The 24,431-nt window shown below is 28.2% G+C and overlaps 1 protein-coding gene across 5 annotated transcripts in view; it reads right to left on the bottom strand.

The window, feature by feature from the left end:
• LOC119605342 overlaps nucleotides 1–24,431 on the bottom strand; it is a 105,460-nt gene that overhangs the window by 42,280 nt on the left and 38,749 nt on the right. For all 5 annotated transcript variants that reach the window (XM_037958383.1, XM_037958382.1, XM_037958381.1 and 2 more), the window contains exon 3: nucleotides 12,156–12,197. The gene's annotated coding sequence lies outside the window, so the exon portion shown is untranslated. The remainder of the gene's footprint in view (nucleotides 1–12,155; nucleotides 12,198–24,431) is intronic.

Here is a 24,431-nt window from a genome sequence, read left to right as displayed (position 1 = left end):
TGATGATTATTTTACATGTGGAAAAAATTAAAAAAAGATTTTTTTTCATTCACAACATTAAAGTACTAGCAGCAGTAGGAAAACAGCGCTAACATGTTTTGACATAAAATTTAATAAAATACAAAATTTGATTTATACTACTTTTGCCTTAATTTCTTCAACATTTTATAAGAAGCTAAACAAAATTTGTTAAAAAAAGTTTATTTTTATTTTGTTGGCATAAATGGTTTTCAAGGTTGTTGTTCTTACACAAAGTTTTTGGGCAATATTTTTTATTAATATGACACTCTTGTGTTGGTGGATTTTTTTTTTTTTTTTTTTGCTAAATTAATTTAAAAGCAGAAATTTGTTATTGGCAGCCTACAGATTTTAACTTTTACATTTCGTTAGAGTAAAAATTTGCAAAAAAATAAATTTAAATTACATGAGCATTTTTTAATGACACACTAAATGTTAGTAGATAAGTAAGTATTTTAGTATATTCCCATAAATTACCACTGCTTATAGTAAATCCTTAACAGGAACGCTTTTAATACAAATAAATTACCACATGTTTATCATTTTGATGACTTTATGGGGATAAAAAAAGAATTAAATAAAAAAATTTACTTAAACCTGGAAAAATTACATAAAAATGTTGAAAATACACTTACATTTTTTATAAAAAGTTTCGTCGAATTTTCTTTACAATAAAAAATTTTCGAAAAATTATTCCATTTTTTCGAGAAAATTTTAGATTAAATTTTTTTATAGAAAATTTTCGATAAAGTTTTCTTTTTATAGAAAATTTTCGATAAAGTTTTCTTTTTATAGAAAATTTTCGATAAAAATTTTCTTTTTATAGAAAATTTTCTTTTTATAGAAAATTTTCGATAAAAATTTTCTTTTTATAGAAAATTTTCTTTTTATAGAAAATTTTCGATAAAAATTTTCTTTTATAGAAAATTTTCGATAAAAATTTTCGATAAAAATTTTCTTTTTATAGAAAATTTTCGATAAAATTTCTTTTATAGAAAATTTTCGATAAAAATTTTCTTTTTATAGAAAATTTTCGATAAAAATTTTCTTTTTATAGAAAATTTTCGATAAAAATTTTCTTTTTATAGAAAATTTTCGATAAAAATTTTCTTTTTATAGAAAATTTTCGATAAAAATTTTCTTTTTATAGAAAATTTTCGATAAAAATTTTCTTTTTATAGAAAATTTTCGATAAAAATTTTCTTTTTATAGAAAATTTTCGATAAAAATTATCTTTTTATAGAAAATTTTCGATAAAAATTTCTTTTTATAGAAAATTTTCGATAAAAATTTTCTTTTTATAAAAAATTTCCGATAAAAATTTTCTTTTTATAGAAAATATTCGAAAAAAATATTCTTTTTATAGAAAATTTTCGATAAAATTTTTCTTTTTTAAGAAAATTTTCGATAAAAATTTTCTGTTTATAGAAAATTTTCGATAAAAATTTTCTGTTTATAGAAAATTTTCGATAAAAATTTTCTGTTTATAGAAAATTTTCGATAAAAATTTTCTGTTTATAGAAAATTTTCGATAAAAATTTTCTTTTTATAGTAAATTTTCGATAAACATTTTCTTTTTATAGTAAATTTTCGATAAACATTTTCTTTTTATAGTAAATTTTCGATAAACAATTTCTTTTTATAGTAAATATTCGATAAAAAATGTATTTTATGGAAAATTTTCGATAAAAATAAAAAGATTTTCTTTTTATAGAAAATTTTCGATAAAATTTAAAGTATACCAGTCGGCTCATAATCACTTTCTGAGTCGATTAAGCTATGTCCCACTGTCTGTTTGTATGTCTGTCCGTCTGTCCGTCTGTGTGACCATGTAAACCTATTGCGAGCGCTACAGGTCGCAATTTTCGAGATAATTTGATGAAATTTGGCACATAATCTTTTTTCCACCTATTGCGAGCGCTACAGGTCGCAATTTTCGAGATAATTTGATGAAATTTGGCACATAATCTTTTTTCCACCCAGGGACGAAGCCTATTGAAAATGGTTATAATCGGTACATTATTTCGCCTAGCCTCCATACAACCGTACACCCCGAATAGGGCTTTTGAGCTCATAATTAAGTTAAATGTTCTAGTATCTCAACAAAAATCGGCATAACGTGGTTTTATATAATCCCTCTACCAAAATGCATAAGGATAGACACATATTTACCCTTGCCCCCACATAACTCCTCTTTTGGAAAATCTCTTTTTTTGTCAATGAATTGTTAAAATATTTCGAAGTTAAGGTAAAAAACTAAAATGATTTTTTTTTTTATTAAAAAATAAACCACATTTTTGACATACGCACTGGTGTAGGATATCACATGGCCGGCCTTGCCCGACTGTACATTCTTAATTGTTTAATAGAAAATTTTAAAGAGAAATATTCGTTTTTAAAGAACATAATTGAACGTCTTTTTGTAGAAAATTTCAAAAAATTTTCTTCAAGCCCACTGTACAAGCTTTTAAAATTTTTTACTTCACACAACTTTTTAATTGTCTGTAATTTATATTATTTTTTACTTTTATAAATAAAATTAATTTCAGCAAAATTTTAGCACATGCTCTTTTCTTCAGAAATCATGTTCTAGTTCCTTTTACAGCCAGCACATAAGCGTCTTTAATTAAGGAGTATGCAAAAAGTAAAAATATTAAAATGTTAACTAAATTAAAGGTAAGAGTCGTGTTTAAAAAAAGTTTTTTATTCCAATTAAATTTTTATTAAAAATGCAATATAAGTATATACATTTAATAGTAATTTTCAGAAATATGCAGTTTCCTGGAAGATTAATTAAGTTAAAAGTAGAAAATTTTAAATATTTCAAAAGGAAAGTTATCTCATAATAACAAAATTTGGCAATAAATTCCATAGAAATGTCATTAACTAAAAAGTTTTAGTTAAAATTATTTAATTAAATTACAACAAGGAAAATATATTTAAAGTTTATTAAATCAGCTAATGATTACATATAAAATCCTGAAAATAGCTAAATTACAATAGTATAATTTTAACCCTCATCAAAACAATGATTACTTAACAAAACTTTTTTGATTACATTTCAACACATTTAGCACAATTTTCAAGGGCACTTTCAATTTCTTTTCTTGCCTTACAGAAAAATGCTGGATGTCAGCCTGCATCTTCTTCAAGTGTTTTTTAGTGGAAAACTTTTAAATGTTACAGCTGTTTACACACACACTCATTTAAAAGAAAACAAAAATATATAATTTCGATAATGACACATTATCAACACCAACGAATAGCAAACGCCTACAGCAACTTATGATAGGTGGGCTGGAGGGACAGATTTTTTGCCTCATCAGCTTAAATTCGATTTCTAATTCAAACATTGCATTGTATTGGATTTGGATTTGCCAAGACAAACATGAGATGAAGAAACTCATCAGAAATCATTTACACATAGACATACACTTGCATAGTTTTTGGGTTAAAAATAGACAAAGAATAGAAAACATTTCTATGGTAACAAAGATAAAAAGCATAACTCCAGCTAAATAAAATATAAAATGCTTTGGATTCTTTAGTGGATTTTTTAAAGTCAAAATTGTCAAAATTGTTTCCATTCACTTTATTTTTTTTTTTTTTTTTTTTTGAAAAGTATCAAAATAAACTTAAGTAATTTTTACTTATAGCCACAAAAAAATATTAAAAAATTTACTTTTCTAAGAGTATTCATTTTTTTTTTTTTTTTCTTCAAAATTTCGACAACTACACCCACATTCTGGTAGAACTTTTCACATTACTGAAACATTTGTAAAATGAAAGAAAAATGTACGAATCAATAAGTAGAAATTGAAAGAAACAGAAAAAACTTAAAGGAAAATTAGAAAAAAATTAAAAAAGTAGGATAGAAATAGATTATTTTTTCCTCTTAATAGAGATAAGTTTTAGTGTTTTACATTACTTAAACTTTTTTATGCAAAACATTGTTTTTCATTAAAATTTAATGAACTTTAACATTTACAAAGATATGAACAGACATTGCATTGTTTTAAGATTGAAATAATAATTCATTTTGTTTAGAAATTTGACAGTGAATGTTATTAGTAACCAGCAAAAGAACTTTAATTACCCAGTAAGGGGTTATTAAATTAGTATTTTACAGTATAGCATCCTTATTTTTACGTAATTACAAGTAATTAGAAATATTAGACATTGATGATATTAGTCAATTAATCATACGAAAACCCATATGTAGCTTTTAAAGCTTCACAATGAAAATGACAAATGAATTGCGAAGTATTTATGTAAAATGCTATTAATAACAGAAGTATTAAAAAGTATGTTAATAGGTAAGTAGTAGTTAGTTAGTTAGTTAGTTAGTTAGTTAGTTAGTAGTTAGTTAGTTAGTTAGTTAGTTAGTTAGTTAGTTAGTTAGTTAGTTAGTTAGTTAGTTAGTTAGTTAGTAGTTAGTTAGTTAGTAGTTAGTTAGTTAGTAGTTAGTTAGTTAGTTAGTTAGTTAGTTAGTTAGTTAGTAGTTAGTTAGTTAGTTAGTTAGTTAGTTAGTTAGTTAGTTAGTTAGTTAGTTAGTTAGTTAGTAGTTAGTTAGTTAGTTAGTTAGTTAGTTAGTTAGTTAGTTAGTTAGTTAGTTAGTTAGTTAGTTAGTTAGTTAGTTAGTTAGTTAGTTAGTTAGTTAGTTAGTTAGTTAGTTAGTTAGTTAGTTAGTTAGTTAGTTAGTTAGTTAGTTAGTTAGTTAGTTAGTTAGTTAGTTAGTTAGTTAGTTAGTTAGTTAGTTAGTTAGTTAGTTAGTTAGTTAGTTAGTTAGTTAGTTAGTTAGTTAGTTAGTTAGTTAGTTAGTTAGTTAGTTAGTTAGTTAGTTAGTAGTTAGTTAGTTAGTTAGTTAGTTAGTTAGTAGTTAGTTAGTTAGTTAGTTAGTTAGTTAGTTAGTTAGTTAGTTAGTTAGTTAGTTAGTTAGTTAGTTAGTTAGTTAGTTAGTTAGTTAGTTAGTTAGTTAGTTAGTTAGTTAGTTAGTTAGTTAGTTAGTTAGTTAGTTAGTTAGTTAGTTAGTTAGTTAGTTAGTTAGTTAGTTAGTTAGTTAGTTAGTTAGTAGTCCTGTATCGCAGTCTACGAGAGCCATCGGTCTACCAGAGTAGAACACTAACCTACCGGAGGCCACGCTACAATTTCTTAAGTAATTGCAAACAAATGCTCAAGGAATTTGTGACCAAAGTCCTTACAAAATTTTAGATTTTCTTTATATACAAAATCTATATCACCCCCAGCAAAGTTGTCAAGGTACTTAGTTATTTATATATGTATGTATGTTTTTTTTTTTTTTTTTTTTTTTGGTAGAAATGTCTAACTGTCTGTGCTAAAAGCCTGCAAGACCTCTAACAGAAAACCTTATATATCAAAAATTATTTACACACACCTACAAACACACATAAACATTAGGGAGACACCAAAAAATTACAGAGTATCTTGTAGGATTTTTTTTCTAAAACCAACTAGCCATGTCCTTTTTGCTATATATATATAAAAAAAGTTAAAATTAAACTTAAATATATTTTGCTTTTTTATAAATGTTACTACCCTAATGTATATAGAAATGTCTACAATACACGTTTACATTTAATGTTCGTGGCAGAAACAAGCAGTGTAAATGTAAAAAAATTTCGCAGAAATTCCCACACATTTCGAGAGAAAAAAACAAGTTACATCATACAAACTACTATTAAAATGTAAGAGATATTAGTGTGTTGAGTATTTTAGGCATGAATTACATACATACATTCATTCATGCATGTGTATTATAGATATGCATGCATATGTACATGTAGTATTTTTATCTAGACAAGTAGAGAGATGTGACCTAGCATTATTGTATTATTTATCAAAGTATATACGAAATATTTGAATCTGACTGCCTTTTGGATGAGTACAAAAACCTGATTTTATAACTAATTATATATCTTATTTTCTTGTTATTTCAATCGCCACGAACTGCTGGGACAAACATAAACATAACATTGGCGATGCTCATTTCATTATAAATCTCACGAGTCAAAGTTTTTTTATTGTTTTCTTTTTCGACATTACCCAAGGCAGTTTAACACACTCTCTGTCAAACAGAGGACATGTTTTTCGTTAATACGAGGATCAATATAAAACGTGCAAAATAATGAAATCAAAACAACGATAATTTTTTCAAATAGAACATACAAACTTCTCAGCTTGCCCTCGCATACATACACATCTACAGTACATATGTAAGTGGGTGCCTTGTGTACACATCACTTATATAATTTTCCGATATAAGACAAAAATATATATATTTTTTATTAGTATGTATGTATTTACCAAAATTCAATGTAATAAAACCTTGCTAAAGGTGGAAGCTATTGTTTTTTTCTTCTTCTTAAGTTAAGTTATTTACCAAGCTCATAAATTTTCTAAAACAATGTAAAAATATACACACATAGTTTATTATGTACACACTGTCAAAGTAAAAGTTTTTCTGTGAAAAATATTTGTTATATTTTTACGTACGTATTTTTGCAATTTATTTAATGGCTGCCGCTTGATGTGTTGCAATAACTAAGCATTAACTTAAATAATAGTTTTTATTTTCTTAGTTTTGTTATAATAGCTGTCGTTTTGTCAGTCAGCATCACACGGCGTTCGTGGGTTTTTCTTCATCATAACAATAAATGACAGCGATTTTATGAAATATTTAGTTGATAAAGTTATTTAGTAAAGTTGTGCTTGTGTTGCCGATGGAATATTTACTAGAAATAAATTTAGTTGTTAAGTAAATACCCGGCTGGAATTCAATTTTATTAACTTTTCTCAGGGAAATTTAACAAATCTAGTTTAACTAGTCCCAAAAACTAAATAAGCTTTTTTAGATCTATCCTCTTCTATTTTATCATGTTCTGTTTTATTCAATCATGTTTGATCTGGTCTGTCTGCCTGTTTTAGTCTGTCTTCTTCTGATTTATTCAATTCCAATATATTTTATCATGTTTTATCCTTCTGTTCATGTTTGATCGTTTCCTTGTGGTCCTGTTCTTGTCTGGTCTGTCTGGTCTGTCTGGTCTGTCTGTTGTCTGTCTGGTCTGTCTGGTCTGTCTGGTCTGTCTGGTCTGTCTGGTCTGTCTGGTCTGTCTGGTCTGTCTGGTCTGTCTGGTCTGTCTGGTCTGTCTGGTCTGTCTGGTCTGTCTGGTCTGTCTGGTCTGTCTGGTCTGTCTGGTCTGTCTGGTCTGTCTGGTCTGTCTGGTCTGTCTGGTCTGTCTGGTCTGTCTGGTCTGTCTGGTCTGTCTGGTCTGTCTGGTCTGTCTGGTCTGTCTGGTCTGTCTGGTCTGTCTGGTCTGTCTGGTCTGTCTGGTCTGTCTGGTCTGTCTGGTCTGTCTGGTCTGTCTGGTCTGTCTGGTCTGTCTGGTCTGTCTGGTCTGTCTGGTCTGTCTGGTCTGTCTGGTCTGTCTGGTCTGTCTGGTCTGTCTGGTCTGTCTGGTCTGTCTGGTCTGTCTGGTCTGTCTGGTCTGTCTGGTCTGTCTGGTCTGTCTGGTCTGTCTGGTCTGTCTGGTCTGTCTGGTCTGTCTGGTCTGTCTGGTCTGTCTGGTCTGTCTGGCCTGTCTGGTCTGTCTGGTCTGTCTGGTCTGTCTGGTCTGTCTGGTCTGTCTGGTCCGTCTGGTCTGTCTGGTCTGTCTGGTCTGTCTGGTCTATCTGGTCTATCTGGTCTATCTGGTCTATCTGGTCTATCTGGTCTATCTGGTCTATCTGGTCTCTCTGGTCTATCTGGTCTGTCTGGTCTGTCTGTTGTAAAACTGTTCTAATCCACCATCGTTCACAAAACATCTCAAAAAATAACCTTTTCCCCCGCTCCCTAACAAATTAAGATAAAAAAAACTAAAAACGAAATGTTTATCTATCCCTTTTTCGTAATATTCCATCAAAGTTAAGTTGGTGAGTAGGTGTTTCACCATTCCGCAGTCTATAGGTATGAATGTAATAAGAAAATAAAATATCGCCTTCTTCTTAGAAAAAAGGGATGCATGATTCTTTATTTTTATATTTCATAAAAATTGTTGTTGGTCCTTAAAGCTGGCAGGCGGTTGGGTAATAGTGGTGGTATTTATATTAAGCTTTGTTGTATTTTTGATGGTAATATTATTGTTGTTGTTGTTATTTTGCTTACTTCGTTCTTAGTAAAATTTAGTTCTAGCAGATAAAAGAAAAATACAAAGAAGAAGAAACGACAAATAAAATTGAAAAGCACTTTTCTACTTGAATGCTTTGCTCGGTTTACTGTATCTAATATAACATACTAAATATTTATATATTAGTATATATATAAAGGTTTTACTCATGTATGTATGTACATTAGACATGACCTTAAAAAAGCTGTGGTTTGAATGGGTCTTACTTTATTCCTTAGCATCTTAAATAATTTGATGCTATTTTTTAGATCAAGGAGTCGATTGTGCACCAACCATCATAAAAAGTCCATAGAGCTAATTTAAGCAAAATTGTATCCTATTTTTAGCTTAAGCTAATACAGTAACTTTAAACTGAATATATAACTGTATTTTGTTTAGTTATTCCTACTTTTTTTAATCTTTTATAATTGGACCCCTCTAATATATAGGTCTAGATATGTATGTTTGTATTTTGTTTAAAAAGTATGATTACGACACATTTCAAGTCATTTTCCTATTTTCAAGTACATACTGTGATTTTTTTGTGTCCTTTACTTAAATATTTTGTTGCTACGAGAGCTTTTTTCGTTAATGTTCTGCTTTATTTTGCTTTTGGGAGACATTTGTCGATTTTTGTCTTATAAATATTTAGTTAAACTTTGTTTTGCCTTATTTAGGTAAGTAATATAATGTACAAATAATATGTTATCAAATTAAATGAAAAAAAGAAAGCAATTTAAAAAGAAAAATATGTCAGCTAAAAAATTTTTTCCTAATAAAAATTATTGCTTTAACAAGATTTATTAAAAAATTAAAAAATGGATTTTCCTTGAATATGTATATAAGTAGAATGACTTTAATAATTATATTTAACCACATGTTTTTTTCTTTTGCATGCATATAAACATTTTCATTTCCTAATACAACTATACATTCATATTTACTTACGTATGCATTAAAATTTTAATATTTATACAAACACTGTTTTTTGCCACAGCTGCATAAACCTGTGAGTAAATAAATTTTGCAAAAATGAAAACTGCAATATGTATGTGAATTTTGTTAACACATTTCTTTTTTAATAAACATACTATATCTCTGTTTTACTGACGTTGCATCTGGCAACAGCACATTAATTTTAAAACCATGACTTCCTGTAAGTTTTAGTTGAAAGACAATGACATACATACAAAGAAAAAAACGGAATGAAAAACTAACTGGTAAAATTTAGTGGTTAAAAAATATTCTGTTGAGCCAAATAATTTGTTTGTATAAGTATTTATATGCGTAGATTTTTTTGGTATATTTAAATCCAAAAGCTACGTGTGTTTATCCATGTGCTCAAGTTTGTTCATGAATGGAGCTTATGAAATGTAAAACAAGTATAAATCAGCTAAGCGAAGACATACATTCTTATCTGCATTTCCTTGTGTTAAAACGGAAGCTACGAAAATTTGTACCAAAAATTGATTAAAGTAATGGATACCCATTACCCGCGAGCCTCGTTCTCATAAAACTTTTGATGTGGAACTAGTAAGGTTCGAAATCTTTAACTCGAAATTTATAGCTCTAATTTATTTCACAATAAAATAATTAACTTTTACTTTATAAATTTAAAAAAGAAATGAGTTCCCAATATATGGAAAAACGTTTCATTTAATTTAAAATTTTATTCTCTCTTTCTCCAACTAAACTGAACTCAGACTTTCTCAAGGTTAGAGTTTTTAATATTATTCTTCTTTTTGGCCACGAAAGTACCACAGCCTAGAGAATAGACTACTCCATAGACTTTACAATGGAATAGTCCATTAACTGTGCTATAAACAACTAGATATAAACATACTATAAACATACTAGATCCCAGACCAGTTTATAGTCCAGTACAAAGGACCATAAGTGGGCCAGCTCATGGAATATACTATTCTATAGACTAGGCCATAGCTTAGTACATAGACTAATTCATAGATTAAGCTATAGACTAGTATACAGACTAGACCATAGACTAGGCCATAGAGTAGTCCATAGACTTGTCCACAGATTAGTTCAAAATATAGTACGTACACTAGTCCATAGTCTAGTACATGATTAGTTCATCGACTAGTACATAGTCTAGTACATGGATTATTCCATAGACTAATACATAGTCTAGTACATGGATTAGCGCACATAGATTACCACTCACCAAACTCCACTTGTTCATAGTACAGTCTACTCTAGAAATGACTCCTTAGTCTAGTACGAAGACTAGTCCATGGAATAGTTCCTAGACTAATCCATAGGCTAGTCCATGGAAAAGTCCCTAGACTAGGCCATGGACTAGTCCCTAGACTAGATCATAGCCCATGGACTACTGCCCAGACTAGTCCATATAGTTATAAGTACATAAACTAATCCAAAGACATGTCAGTAGTCTATATCCTAGTCAATATACTTGCCCACTGAGTTGTCTATTGACTTATTATGATATTAGACTAGTCAACAAACTATAACTATAACAATAATATACTAGTTCAGAAACTAGTTATGAGACTAGTCTACAATTATACTAAGCAGAAGACTTACTTATATGTAGATTTAACCTACACTAGTTACGAGACAAGCCCATACAATAGTCATAAAACTTGACTATAACCTAGTCATTAGAAAAGTCTATACTCTAGCTATGAGACTACTTACTCTGCCATTTACTTAATAACTTCTGCAATGGACTTGTGTATATAAAAGACAAAAACTCTAATTGTACTTTTAATCATAAAAAAAATTATTAACATTTTTGGGGAAAAAGTTAATACTATTTCAAAATGTCCATTTTCCATATCTGGTTTTTCTCACAAAAAAGTTAAAAAAATCCACTACATTTATATGTGTGCAAATATTAATAGTCACACATAACTATGTGTGTGTAAGCTAAGAGTACGTGCATGAATTCTATAAGTACTTTTTTTGTGTTAAAATACTTTAAGCACTATTTGCCATAAAAGTGTTTATAAAACCCAAAAGGGTGTGAGAAATATTTATAAGCGTCCGTCTACTTACATACATATGTATGTATGTATATGGTGATGAGTATGAAAGGTGGTATTTTTTACTCATAATATAAGCTATTTGTTAAGTACTATTGTATGACAACATTTTTAAAATTCCTCTTGTTTTCTAAGTTTTATTATATTTTTCAATAGTTTTTTTTTTATTTTTTGAATTTCTATACATCCTTTTATAGAAAGCAAGACCTGATTAAGATTTCTATGGCAATAGACAAAATAAAAGCTAATGTGTGTTAAGTTTAAAGAGAATCGTTAAGATAATATAGACTATTTTATAGACACAAACTTTGTTTGTTCTTAAAATATCTTAAAGATATTTAAACTATAATCTCTTTGCAAAAGTAGCTTAATAATTTTGTCATGTTTTGGGTGTGCGTAAGTTCTATTAGTGTATGAGTTATTATTTAGTTTTAATTAAACTCTATCTTGGGGGGGAGGGGGTTACATTTTAGAGATGTTTTTTTTTTTTTAAATTAGTTTTAAAATAACTTTCTCTTTGTAGGAGAGAGGGTGTATATTAAATTGATCATAAGTTTTATGTACCACAACTTGTGGTACTTTGGCCATAACTGCTGGTAAGTGGTACGTACTTATATAGATAGTTTTTACTTTAGCTGAAGGACTTTGAAAGGGAAAACTTTTGCACATCTTTTAGAAATAATAAAGATTTTTCTTTGATAATTGCTGTAGACTTTAGTAGAGCAGCTTTTATTGAAATTTCAAAATTTATAAAATTCTTGGTTTAAATAAAACTTTTTTTAAATAAATTTAAACTAACCCCCTTATTCACAAACAACATTTTTATTTTATAAAAGGTTTATAAAACTAAATTTCCATACAAAATCTAATTTATAAACCGTTTATAAAATAATAATTTTGTTTGTGAATAAGGGGATAAAAGTATATCTTTATATAGGATTGATGTACATACCTGTAATATGTATTTTATTAAATATCGGAATCAATGGCATTACTGAAAATTAACAGATAAAAATATTATTAATACAAATTCTCAGGTAAAAAAGAAAAAAAAAGGACTAAAACATAGTTTACATCCAGCAATATAGATTTGGCTACCCCCCATGGACATTTTGCAGTAGAAAACAATTTTTCCTAATTAAAAATCATCTATTTTTCATAAATTATATAATAAAATTATTATGTGTTCATTTTCAGTTATGAGGTAAGGAAAATTAACCATAATTATTTAATAAATTTTTATGAACAAAAAATTCTTTGAAATTTTATTAATGCAATATTCTTGATTAATTCTTAATAATTTTGAATAAATATTAAGATATACAACACTTTACTCATTATTATGATTTTGTGCAGAGGTTCGTAACATCCAAAAATAATTTTTTTTAAAGTATAACAATCGGCTCAGAATCATATTCTAAGTCGATTAAGGCATAACCGTGCTATTGCCCATGTAAACCTGCCAATCCAGTAACAGATCACAAATTTTAAAACAATCATAACTATGTTGATTATGCAACAAAATATGACACGAGTTAGTACACAGAAAACATGTAGTATGGGAAAGTTTCGATTCCCCTTTTATCTTCTTAATTGACCTATAAACAATAATAATAAATGAGGAAAGCGTTAAACTAAGTTTCGTCAGAATCGGTTCATAATTGACAAACTTCCTGAATTATAAATATTCATTTCTAATTTTATAGTTTGTTCTTTAAAATAAAACTTATTGCATGTTTTAATATTAACAATAATTTTGTCAATTTTCCTTGTGGCTGTACGTTAGCAATAGATTGAATTAACTTAAAAGTTCAAGATGTTATTTAAGAGAATTATTTTAACGTTATATAACTACTATTATATTAAAATTTAATTTGTTATATAACAAAACTATACAATAAGTGTAAATCAGGCAGAAAACTATTGTTTAAGAAAAATTTAAAAATTATACTTAATATGTAATTACTTCCAATTAAATATTACGTATACGTCTTCATCATATACAATTTTTATACCCTACACCACTATAGTGGGGAGGGTATTATACGTTTGTGCTGATGTTTGTAATACACAAAAATATTCGATCGATTCAGAATCACTTTTTGAGTCGATTAAGACATGTCTGTCCGTCCATTCGTCCGTCTGTCCGGCTGGCTGGCTGTCCATGTAAACCTTGGGCGCAAGGTACAGGCCGCAATTTTCAAGGTAATTTGATGAAATTTGGACCAAGCATGTTTTTTAGCACAGGGACGAACCGTACCTCCCGATTTGGGCTTTTTATGCCATAATTACGTCAAATATGCTACTATCTCTCTAAAAATTAGCACAAATAAGTTTTATACAAGTATAAATAACACTATAGATTTTCGTAATGATCGGCCCTTATTTGACACTAGCCCCCATACAAACCCCCCTTCAAAAAATGTCTTAAACGTCTAAAATTGACATAACTAACTGTTATTTAAAAATATATCCCTTTCTCAAAATTAATGAGGATCGGCCCATGTTTGACCTATACTCCTATATAAAGCCCCATTTAGAAAATTTGTTTTTTATCAATAAATTGCTTAAATACTTTGGAATTAAGGTAAAATTCAACATAAAAGTTTCTTTATGAAAAATAAAAATTTTCAAAATATACTCATGGTGTAGGGTATTATATGGTCGGCCATGCCCGACTACACTTTCCTACTTGTTTTTATACTAATTGCTGTTAACAGACAACTCTGTAAATTTTCTAGTGAAAAGCCTCACAATAATAGAGACGTATAATTGTTATTGACTTTCAATTAAATATTACGTATACGTTTTTTTTCCTAAAAATAATTAAGATTTCTTTTAGTCTTGGGGTATGGAAAAAGTGTAAAAATTTGTTGTTAATTCAATAATGTCCTTTTACACAGGTAGGGATTTACTCTCAAATAAGCCAAAGCTGTCAGCGTGAAAGTTTATCAAGAAGGTATGTCAAAAATATCGTGTTTTTTAATGTTTAAAAAAATGCCAAAAGTACATTTCTCAATATTTTGACTTCGCAAAAATTCAATAAAAAACTATTTTAAACACATTTTGTTTAAAGAAGTCTTCTATGAATTTCTTAATTGCTAAAACATTTATAAATTTTCTTAAAACTAGGAGAAGGTAGGCGTTTTATGTATCAATGGTTTGTAAATTAAGTATAGTTTTTAGAAATTTATAAATTTTTTTAGCAATTAAGAAATTCATGGAAGACTGTATATAAAAATATGGCAAAAGTAGCTTGGATTAACTTAATAGTTTAAGATGTTATTTCAGAGAATTTTTTTAACTTTATATAACTATTATTATGTTCAAATACAATCTGTTATATAAAAAACTATACAATGAGTGTAAATCATGCAGAAAACTATTGTACTTTAACTATTGCAAACTTTAAAAATTATACTTAATAAGTAATTACTTCCAATTAAATATTACGTATACGTCTTCATCTCATACAAGTTTTTTTTATATTAATTGCCGATAAGAAAGTAAGCTGTAAATTTCTAGTGAAAAGCCTCACAACAATAAAACGTATGATTGTTATTGGTTTTCAATTAAATATTACGTATACGTCTTTTTCCTAAAAATAATTAAGTCATTACACTTCGTGAGAAGGGTATATGGTTAAATCGACTATACATATATACTTGAACAGCCTTGCATCAATCAAGGCTCTTAATTCCAATATTATTAAGTCGAAATGTCTTCTCAATTGTATTCAATCATTGGCACAACTGACACAACATCATGTTGAATTGATATGGGTTCCAGGACATGAGGGCATCCGGGGAAATGAAATATCTGATGAATGTGCAACCAAAGGGTCGTCCCTATACTTAACCCTTGCGCAAAAGGATATGCACACTGACCTAACGACCCTATCAAAATTGATAGATGAATGGGCTTTGAGTGAGACGGAACTCAGGTGGTCAAATATCACCACTTGTAGAATATCGAGATTGATCTGGCCCATTCTGACAACAGATAGGACTAGGACTCTCTTGTCTCTTAGTAAGAACTCGATTAGGCTTCTAACTGGTATAATTACTGGTCACTGTATGATTAGACATATGTCGGAACGTATGGGCTACCCAAATTATAGTTACTGTAGGAGTTGCTTGGACGAAGAAGAAATGGAATCGGTACAAAACCTTCTATGTGACTGCCCAGCCTTACAAGAGCACAGACTAATTCATCTTGGTACAGCTCTTTTCCATGATCTAGACTGTCTCAGAGATGCGTCACTAATAAACATGATCGGTTTTATTAATAGCACCGACTGGTTTACACGGAGACCAAACGAACCAAGCACTCAACGAAATTAGGGAGGGAATCCATTCTCTCAATATTAGGGAATGGCAATTCTAAGGGTATCACAATGGGCCACTAGGCCTCCGAGTGAACTCGCTTACTAGCGAGCACCCACGTAACCTACCTTCTTAGATGTTTAATTTTAGGGTATGGAAAAAGTGTGAAATTTTGTTGATGGTACATTAATGGTATAGATTTACTCTTAAAAAAGCCTAATCGGTTCGCTTAATTTCCAAAAAAGTTGTGAAAAATCCCAAAAATAGGATTTTTTAGTTTTTTGACTATAATATCTACACCTGGAGCGGTGTTATCGATAACCATCTAAAGTGGTTTAATATAATTTGATATCGATTATACGATTTCAGAATTTTTGCTCTAAAATTGAATTTTCCATAAAAAATAGGTGGTTTTTGCATGCATCTGGTCCCCTTGGTATCAAAAATTTTAAAATTTTTGTTCATTTAAAATATTTGGTGTAATGTTAGCTGAAGGTATAAATTCTTAGAACAAAAGAACTTTAAAAAAATTGCTATACCACTGTGTACCATTGAGTCTCTAGTAAATTATATCAGATTTAAGTTCCCATCATATATCAAATAGTTTCTTTTGAAACGTTTTACCCATTCTTTTTTAGCTTTCATTTGATATCGAAAATTCAGATTTGATATTTCACAAAAAAAAAACAAAATAAATGCTACACCCTTAATATTAACAAACACATAAATTTTTTGTGGTCTCTTGTTATACTCTCATTTAAACAACATGTTTATGCAGTAGTTTTGCTCTTCAACCATGTTGTTTTTTCTTTATTTTTCTTTGTATTTTAAAAATAAAAAATTTATTCATTTTTTTCTTTTCGCTATATTTATAATCAACTTTATTATGTTGTATACATGATGACAAAATAAAAAAAAACAACTACAACTACATATATGAAAACACTTGTTCACTGCAATTTGCCCACAATTGTTGTTGTTGAATGAGTTGGTATCATATACATACGTATAATGCACTGGCACACACACAGAAAAAAAATATACTTCATTTTAAAGTGAAAAATAAAACAACAATAACAAGAAATAATATATTGCTCTAATAATTATGATAAACATATTTGTGTGGAACATATTATGATACCAAGAACCAGTTTTAATCTATTTTCCGATACCTTAATATTATCAAATATATAAATGCCATGGAATTTCTCTGGGTGCATTATCTTTATGTTTGTTAATATGCCATTTATGCACTCTCATAGTGTATATGTATGAGTATTTTTTTGTTTATGTGTAATGTTCAGTCATGTTCATAGTTGTTGTATGACAATCTGTCATTTTTATTTTATATGTCAAGCGTAAGTTTGATTACATATACACACACACAAACATACTTATTCACTTATTTATATTTTAAGTTTTTTTTTTAATTTTTAATAATCATAATTATGATGATGACGATTAAGAGTAGAAGAGTAAAGAGAAAACTCAAATGCTGTAATGTTTTTTGTGGGTAATAGTTTTTCTGCTGATATTTTTTTTATTCTAGAGCTTTGGTGCTTAAATAATATGATTTTTGTTCTATACCTTCCTGTGAATATTATTTTAAATGCATTCTATTGGGAAATATTGAGGTTATGTGGTAAATTGAGTTTTTTTAAGGAAAATTAACCTATTAGGTTTTGAGGTAAATCCCATAAATGAGATGAAATGATTAAAATTTTTGATGATTTAGTTAAAGTTTATGCTTCCCAGTAAGACTGAAAGAATGATATACCTAATTTTAGCCACAGTTTAATCACATTTAAAATAAAACTTTTTATTACACAATTTAAACAATTCTATAAGATGAATTGACCACATTTTATGATTTTTATCATTTTTATTAATTGTGTGGTGACTTAACGTTTTTGAATATCAATTAATTTTATTTTTATACTCTTTAGATATGGAAATGCTACTTCTTGTTAAATATTTCTAAATTTTCCTTTTGTACCTATAAAAATATTTATTGATTTATGGCTAAAATTTTTATGTGTGTAATAAAAAAATAAATGTCCTTTTAATAGTTTGTTTTTTAAATATGAATATCTAACATAAGGCAATAAAATTTATAGCGTGTTTTTAATATTAACAATAATTTTGGCAATTTTCTTAAAACAAAGTCACGTTAGCATTAGATAAAATATTAGATTACCTTAAAAGTTTAAGGCGTTATAAGAGTCGTTATAACTTTATATAAAAACTGTTATATTGAAAAAATTGTTAATAATAGTAAATGTACAAAAAATTAAAAGAAATGTCAATGTGAGCGAAAAGAAACCATTGATAGTTTAAGTTGAAATTGAAACGTATGCTTTATAATTAATTAGTTCAAATGAATATTACGTATACTTCTTCACATCATTCGAATTTGTCAATTTTAATTGAATACTAACTAACTAACTAACTACTAACTAACTAACTAACTAACTAACTAACTAACTAACTAACTAACTAACTAACTAACTAACTAACTAACTAACTAACTAACTAACTAAACTAACTAACTAACTAACTAACTAACTAACTAACTAACTAACTAACTAACTAACTAACTAACTACTAACTAACTAACTAACTAACTAACTACTAACTAACTACTAACTAACTACTAACTAACTAACTAACTAACTAACTAACTAACTAACTAACTAACTAACTAACTAACTAACTAACTAACTAACTAACTAACTACTAACTAACTAACTAACTAACTAACTAACTAACTAACTAACTAACTAACTAACTAACTAACTAACTAACTACTAACTAACTAACTAACTAACTAACTACTAACTAACTAACTAACTACTAACTAACTAACTAACTAACTAACTAACTAACTAACTAACTAACTAACTAACTACTAACTAACTAACTAACTAACTAACTAACTAACTAACTAACTAACTAACTAACTAACTAACTAACTAACTAACTAACTAACTAACTAACTAACTAACTAACTAACTAACTAACTAACTACTAACTAACTAACTAACTAACTAACTAACTAACTAACTAACTAACTAACTAACTACTAACTAACTAACTAACTAACTAACTAACTAACTAACTAACTAACTAACTAACTAACTAACTAACTAACTAACTACTAACTAACTAACTAACTAACTAACTACTAACTAACTAACTAACTAACTAACTAACTAACTAACTAACTAACTAACTAACTAACTAACTAACTAACTAACTAACTAACTAACTAACTAACTAACTAACTAACTAACTAACTAACTAACTAACTAACTAACTAACTACTACTAACTAACTAACTAACTAACTAACTAACTAACTAACTAACTAACTAACTAACTAACTAACTAACTAACTAACTAACTACTAAACTAACTAACTAACTAACTAACTAACTAACTAACTAACTAACTAACTAACTACTAACTAACTATCTATCTAACTAACTAACTAACTAACTAACTAACTAACTAACTAACTAACTAATTAATTAACTAACTAACTAACTAACTAACTAACTTACTAACTAACTAACTAACTAACTCTGGTTAGTGTCTGGTAGACACCACGTCAGTAAAATAGTTATGAAAAATCCACGTAGGTCCCAGAGGGTTAAATCAATGAATAATAAATATCAATCGATTAAATATTACTCATACGTATTTTGCGATATTTTCTAGTCACAGACAAAGTTTTCAAAAATTTTAAGAAAGATTGTTATATTCGGTTATGTTGAATTAATATTAAAATAAGCAGCATTATTTCCCATTTTTAAATATCAATAGAGAATATTCATAAGAGATGTTGTCACTGACAAACAGATGGACAGACATGCCCAGATCGTCTTAAAATGGAATAAGGGACCAGAATATGTATGTATTATTTTGTAGATATAGATGGTTGCTTAATGTGGTAGCTTGCTGCACACATACATTCAGGGTCGGAGTGTTGGAGAAACAGAATAACAAAAACAATATTCCCCATCTTTTGTGTATAACAATTTTACCATTTTCATCAGCACAAAAAAAATGCGATTTATTCAAATACAATTTCAATCGTTCATTATAATTAATGGGCTTTCATCAATTTTATTTTGTTAATTTTTCTACAGATTTTTAACACAATATACATATATAGTAAAAGATTTTGCTTTACATTTTAATATTAATAGTTGTATTTTGTTTTTCCATTTATATATTTTTATTTTTTTAATTTTTTTAAGGTACAAACAGTTAGAGATGACCTTGTTTATGTATGTGTTTTTTTTTTACAAAATCCTTGAACCTTTTTGCGTTGCTGTTAAGAGTATGTGGTGGAAAATATTTATATTTAACATATACATACATATAAAAAGGAGAATCATATAATATGTATGTAAATATTTTAGGGTTTTTTTATGTAAAATCTCACAACACCAAAATTAGTGAGTTAGTTTAAACTTTAATATTTTACTTAATTGATTACTTAAACATGATTATTCATAATAATTAAACTGATTCAGTTTACGTATACGTAATATTTTGTTTTTTTGCAATTATATATTACTCATACGTATTGTTGTTTTCTAATTGGAATTTTGGTTTTGAAATGTATCTTTTAGGATAATTTTTTATTTTGGTTTGTTTTCCTTTTACTTTTTTAACAATTTAATTTTGCTTGACTTTTTACTCTTGCCATTTGGAGGTAAGATTTGGCTTACCTGGCTTACTAGTTTCTATCGTTCGATTATAATATTAACAGTTTGAGTTTTACTAATAAAATATTTTCAAATTTCTGCTTAACTTTGCTAGAAATCTTATTTAAATATTTTAATCAAAATTTCTCTAAATATTTCAGTTTATAGTATGTACCCAAACTCTTAAAACTCTTCCAAATTGCTCAATATTTTCTTATGTTAATTTTTCGTTCCTTTATTTTCTCCTTTAGATTGTAAAAACTAAATGTTTAACATTTCCTTGAATTACAATAGATTCTCTTGCATATTTATGTCAGATAAATACCTATAGATGTGTGTTTTTTCGAGAGAGTATCAAAATTACAGGCATAAAAACAAATTACACATTTTCTCATTTCTGTTAATCAAAGATTTTATGATTTTGAATTTATTTTATTTTCTTAAAAAGAAGCTGCTGTTAGAGGGAAAAAAGACATTAAACGTGGTTGATATATTTATAGCAAAAACTATTTATACAAAAAAAAAATAAATAAAATGAAACAAACAAAACAATTTTTTGTTAAATTAATGAAAAAGCCCACATACGCACTTTAGGCAAAAGAAAAAAAAATACGAGGTTATGCTGAAAAGTTTTTAGAGAAATAAATTAATGACTCTTATGTCTATATATATTTATCAAAAAATATTAAAGATAGATTGAGGTAGGAACGGGACATAATGTAGTGTTTGACAGGCTCAAGAGATAAAACGATAGACTAGATTGATTAGAGAGAGAAAAAATATTGGATTGTGGGTTGGATTTAAGACAGAACAGAACGAGATAAATATTTTGGTCAGAGATCATATGTCCGTCTGTTTGTCTGTCTGTCTGTCTGTCTGTCTGTCTGTCTGTCTGTCTGTCTGTCTGTCTGTCTGTCTGTCTGTCTGTCTGTCTGTATGTCTGTATGTCTGTTTGTCTGTGTGCCTGACTGTCTGACTGTCTGTCTGTATGTCTGTATGTCTATATGTCTGTTTTTATGTCTGTCTGTCTATCTGTCTGTATGGCGATCTGTCTGTCTGTCTTTCTGTCTGTCAGTCTTTCTGTCTGTCTTTCTTTCTGTCTGTCTGTCTGTCTGTCTGTCTGTGTGTCTGTCTGTCTGTCTGTCTTTTTGTCTGTCAAAGTTACCACAGAGACTAGAAGCAAGGAACTAGAAAAATTCAAATTTTACAATATTCTTTAATAGTAAAGTTATTTTGGTATTGATAGTGACCAATATAGGACCATAATTTCTTTCTAAGCTTTGTTTTTTAACTGACTTTTCAGTCTACCCTAATCCTTTGTTTTTTTTTTTTTTTTTTTTTTGTTATATAACAATATTTAACGTAGGGAATGAATACCATGTAACTCGTTTACAAAAACATCAATTGCTGTAAATAATATGTAACCTTTATATGTTTTTCATTCATTCAACCTCCATCAACGAAAACATGTGACTTTTGTTGTATTGTTTTTATAATTTATATTTACATTTAAATATGTATGTAAACTTTGAACTTTTGTTATGTACACTTACATGAATTTACATATGTAAGTGCGTTTTTTTGTGTATTAAGTATACAAATGTTTACATGCCCAGTAGTTGGGTAATTTTCCTCGATATTGGGGTGATATCTGCCTACTGATTAAGGAAGTAGTTATGGTAAAATTGTCATTTCCTAGTTGAAAATCAAAGAAAAGCTAAATTACACGAGAGCAGTTTGCTAGTAATTACCAATTAAAAATTATACATATGACAATAATACAACAATTTACAATTTTCAAATCTGGTAACGGTAAAGAGCTCTCTCTCCCCCTGCCTCTCTCTGATAAGATTTAACATATACACAATACATATAAACAAACAAACAAGGATAAAGATCTTATTTTCCACTTTTTACCAGTATCTGGTATGTATAAAGATAAGAATATCTATATCCTTTACTAAAGCCAGTTATTTTTCGAAGAAATATCCTTTTTATTGAAAAATCTAATTGTTGTTTACTTTTTCTAAAACAAAAATAAAAATAAGTGATAAATAAATTTTGCTAAAAATAGAATTTATATATCAGCAAAACAAAACATTAATAAGCCGTTCATAAATTTCTTAGTATTTTGTTTTTTCTGTCAAATATCGCGTTAGAAAACACACAAAAATTTAATTGTGGCGGCATTATGGCTGGTCTTATAATAACCGTCATCAATGTATTTTTATTACATTAATTTCTTTTTTATAGCACTTTTATTAAGGAATTAAAGATAATGTGGGATTATTTGATTGTTTTATCTTATTATTAAAGGAAAATATGCTTAAGATTGGGAACAGATTTTATTACAATTTTAGAAGACAAGACTTTGAGTAATTTTTAAATATTTTGAATTTATTATAAAAAGTAAAGAATGAAGTGTAAAGAATTTTTTCGGATCCAGTTAAACTCCTTTTAAGCTTAGAGATCAGATTTTTAAATACTTTGAATTTATCATATATGTATATCTATACAAATAAAAGATTCGCATTAATAACTGATTAATGTGTTTTTGGTCATGTGGATCCAATAAAAAGGGATTTTTCGAAATTTCAATCATTAGGGGGTAAAAATATATCCTCATACTACCTAAACTAAAGAACATACAACAAAAATGTTACACTTATCGTTGTTTATTCAAAAAATAAGCGACAAGTGCACTTAAGTTTCTTTTACTTTTTCCAAATTCTATTCTTAAGAGGAAACGGCTAAAAATTGCTTTTTAGTACTTTTTTGAAACTTACAATCGGACAATTAAGGGTTAAAAATTGTACTTTATTTTGGTACTTTTTATAAAACATTGTTTTTTTATTTATTGGTTTGTACATATGAATACATATTTATTAATAAGCTCTCACTACGATAATACAAATTTTTGGAATAAAATTTTCATTGTATCGCTAGGGATAGAAAAACTACCAAAATCAAAGTCATTGATCAATTTTGATTAATTTTTACAAATTGGTCAAAATTTATTTAGTTACACTAAATAGTATGTATTTTAGGAATTCGGATTCCAAGCCCTATTTAGATCCAATTCAGCTGAATAATTTGAAACTTTTTTTATAAAGTACTTTTTATGCTAATGAATAGTACTTTTCAAAAAAGCGGAATTTATAAGAATTTAAGGATATATGAGGGAACTTCCCAGCAGTACAACAAAGAGTCAATGCATCCGAAAAAGACAGTGATTTCCACTAACATCTAATCATCTGGTTGGCTCTCATTCGTCTTTCGTCACGGATGTACTCTTTGTAAACGAAGGTGAAGATAATCTTCACTTTAGTGCCCCCTTTGTAAACGAGAGAGTGGACACTTAAGAAAACATACTTAAGCTTTTTGTCGTCTCTTCGTGACGATTGACTTCCTCGTAGGACAAGAACGTGTTAAAATAGCTAGTCACCTGGGCAGTCGGTGGTTAGGGATAAGCCTACGTGATAGGTTAAATAGGTGAAATAGGTAGTTTGGGATTGTCCGACCGAACTGCTGGGTTGTTGTTACTTTTTGTTCCTTCATGTTTCATATAGGAAGCTGGAAACCTTTAAACACTTTAGTAAATTTGAGTTTGTAATGGTAGTCCACGAGTTAAGTTGAAGAGTTTTAATGGTCTCCACCAGGGTATAAACGTTTGAGTATTCTATCGTCTCCACCAATAAAACATAACCTCACTTGAGGTGATACGAAAGCACGAGGTTAATATAGACAACATATAACTTTGAACAGTTATATAAAGTAACACACTACCCCAGTGCGAGCGAGACGCAAAACTGTCGAAAGCCAGGCAACAAACACAAGCCTGAACGCGTTTAAAAAATAATCGCGATAACGCAAGAGTTGTTCCCCAACTCAAACCTGAGTTACGACTGATTGAAAATCTTAATATCAGTAACATATGTTAAAAACAAGATTTCTCGTAATTACTAAATTAATACTAATAGTTTAAGAGATATTCTTAGAAAGAAGAGGTAAACGGAACACCTTATTGTTCACATGATAACCCTTTAATACTTTTGTAATCTAAATTTTGATTTGAATTCGATAAAATTTGAAAAAGTATTATGTAAAGTGAGAATTACATTTTAGGTAACAAGTTCATTAGTTCAAGTTTCAAATGTTTGGTTCTTAATTTTATAAACCCGATTTTAAC

Source organism: Lucilia sericata, unplaced genomic scaffold (assembly GCF_015586225.1).
Source record: "Lucilia sericata isolate MDLA Ls3-8-SP2 unplaced genomic scaffold, ASM1558622v1 Contig000477F_arrow, whole genome shotgun sequence".
In the NCBI taxonomy this organism is placed as follows: Eukaryota; Metazoa; Arthropoda; class Insecta; order Diptera; family Calliphoridae; genus Lucilia; species Lucilia sericata.
Note: the sequence above shows the minus strand (reverse complement) of the source record. Positions and strands in the feature narration are given on the sequence as shown.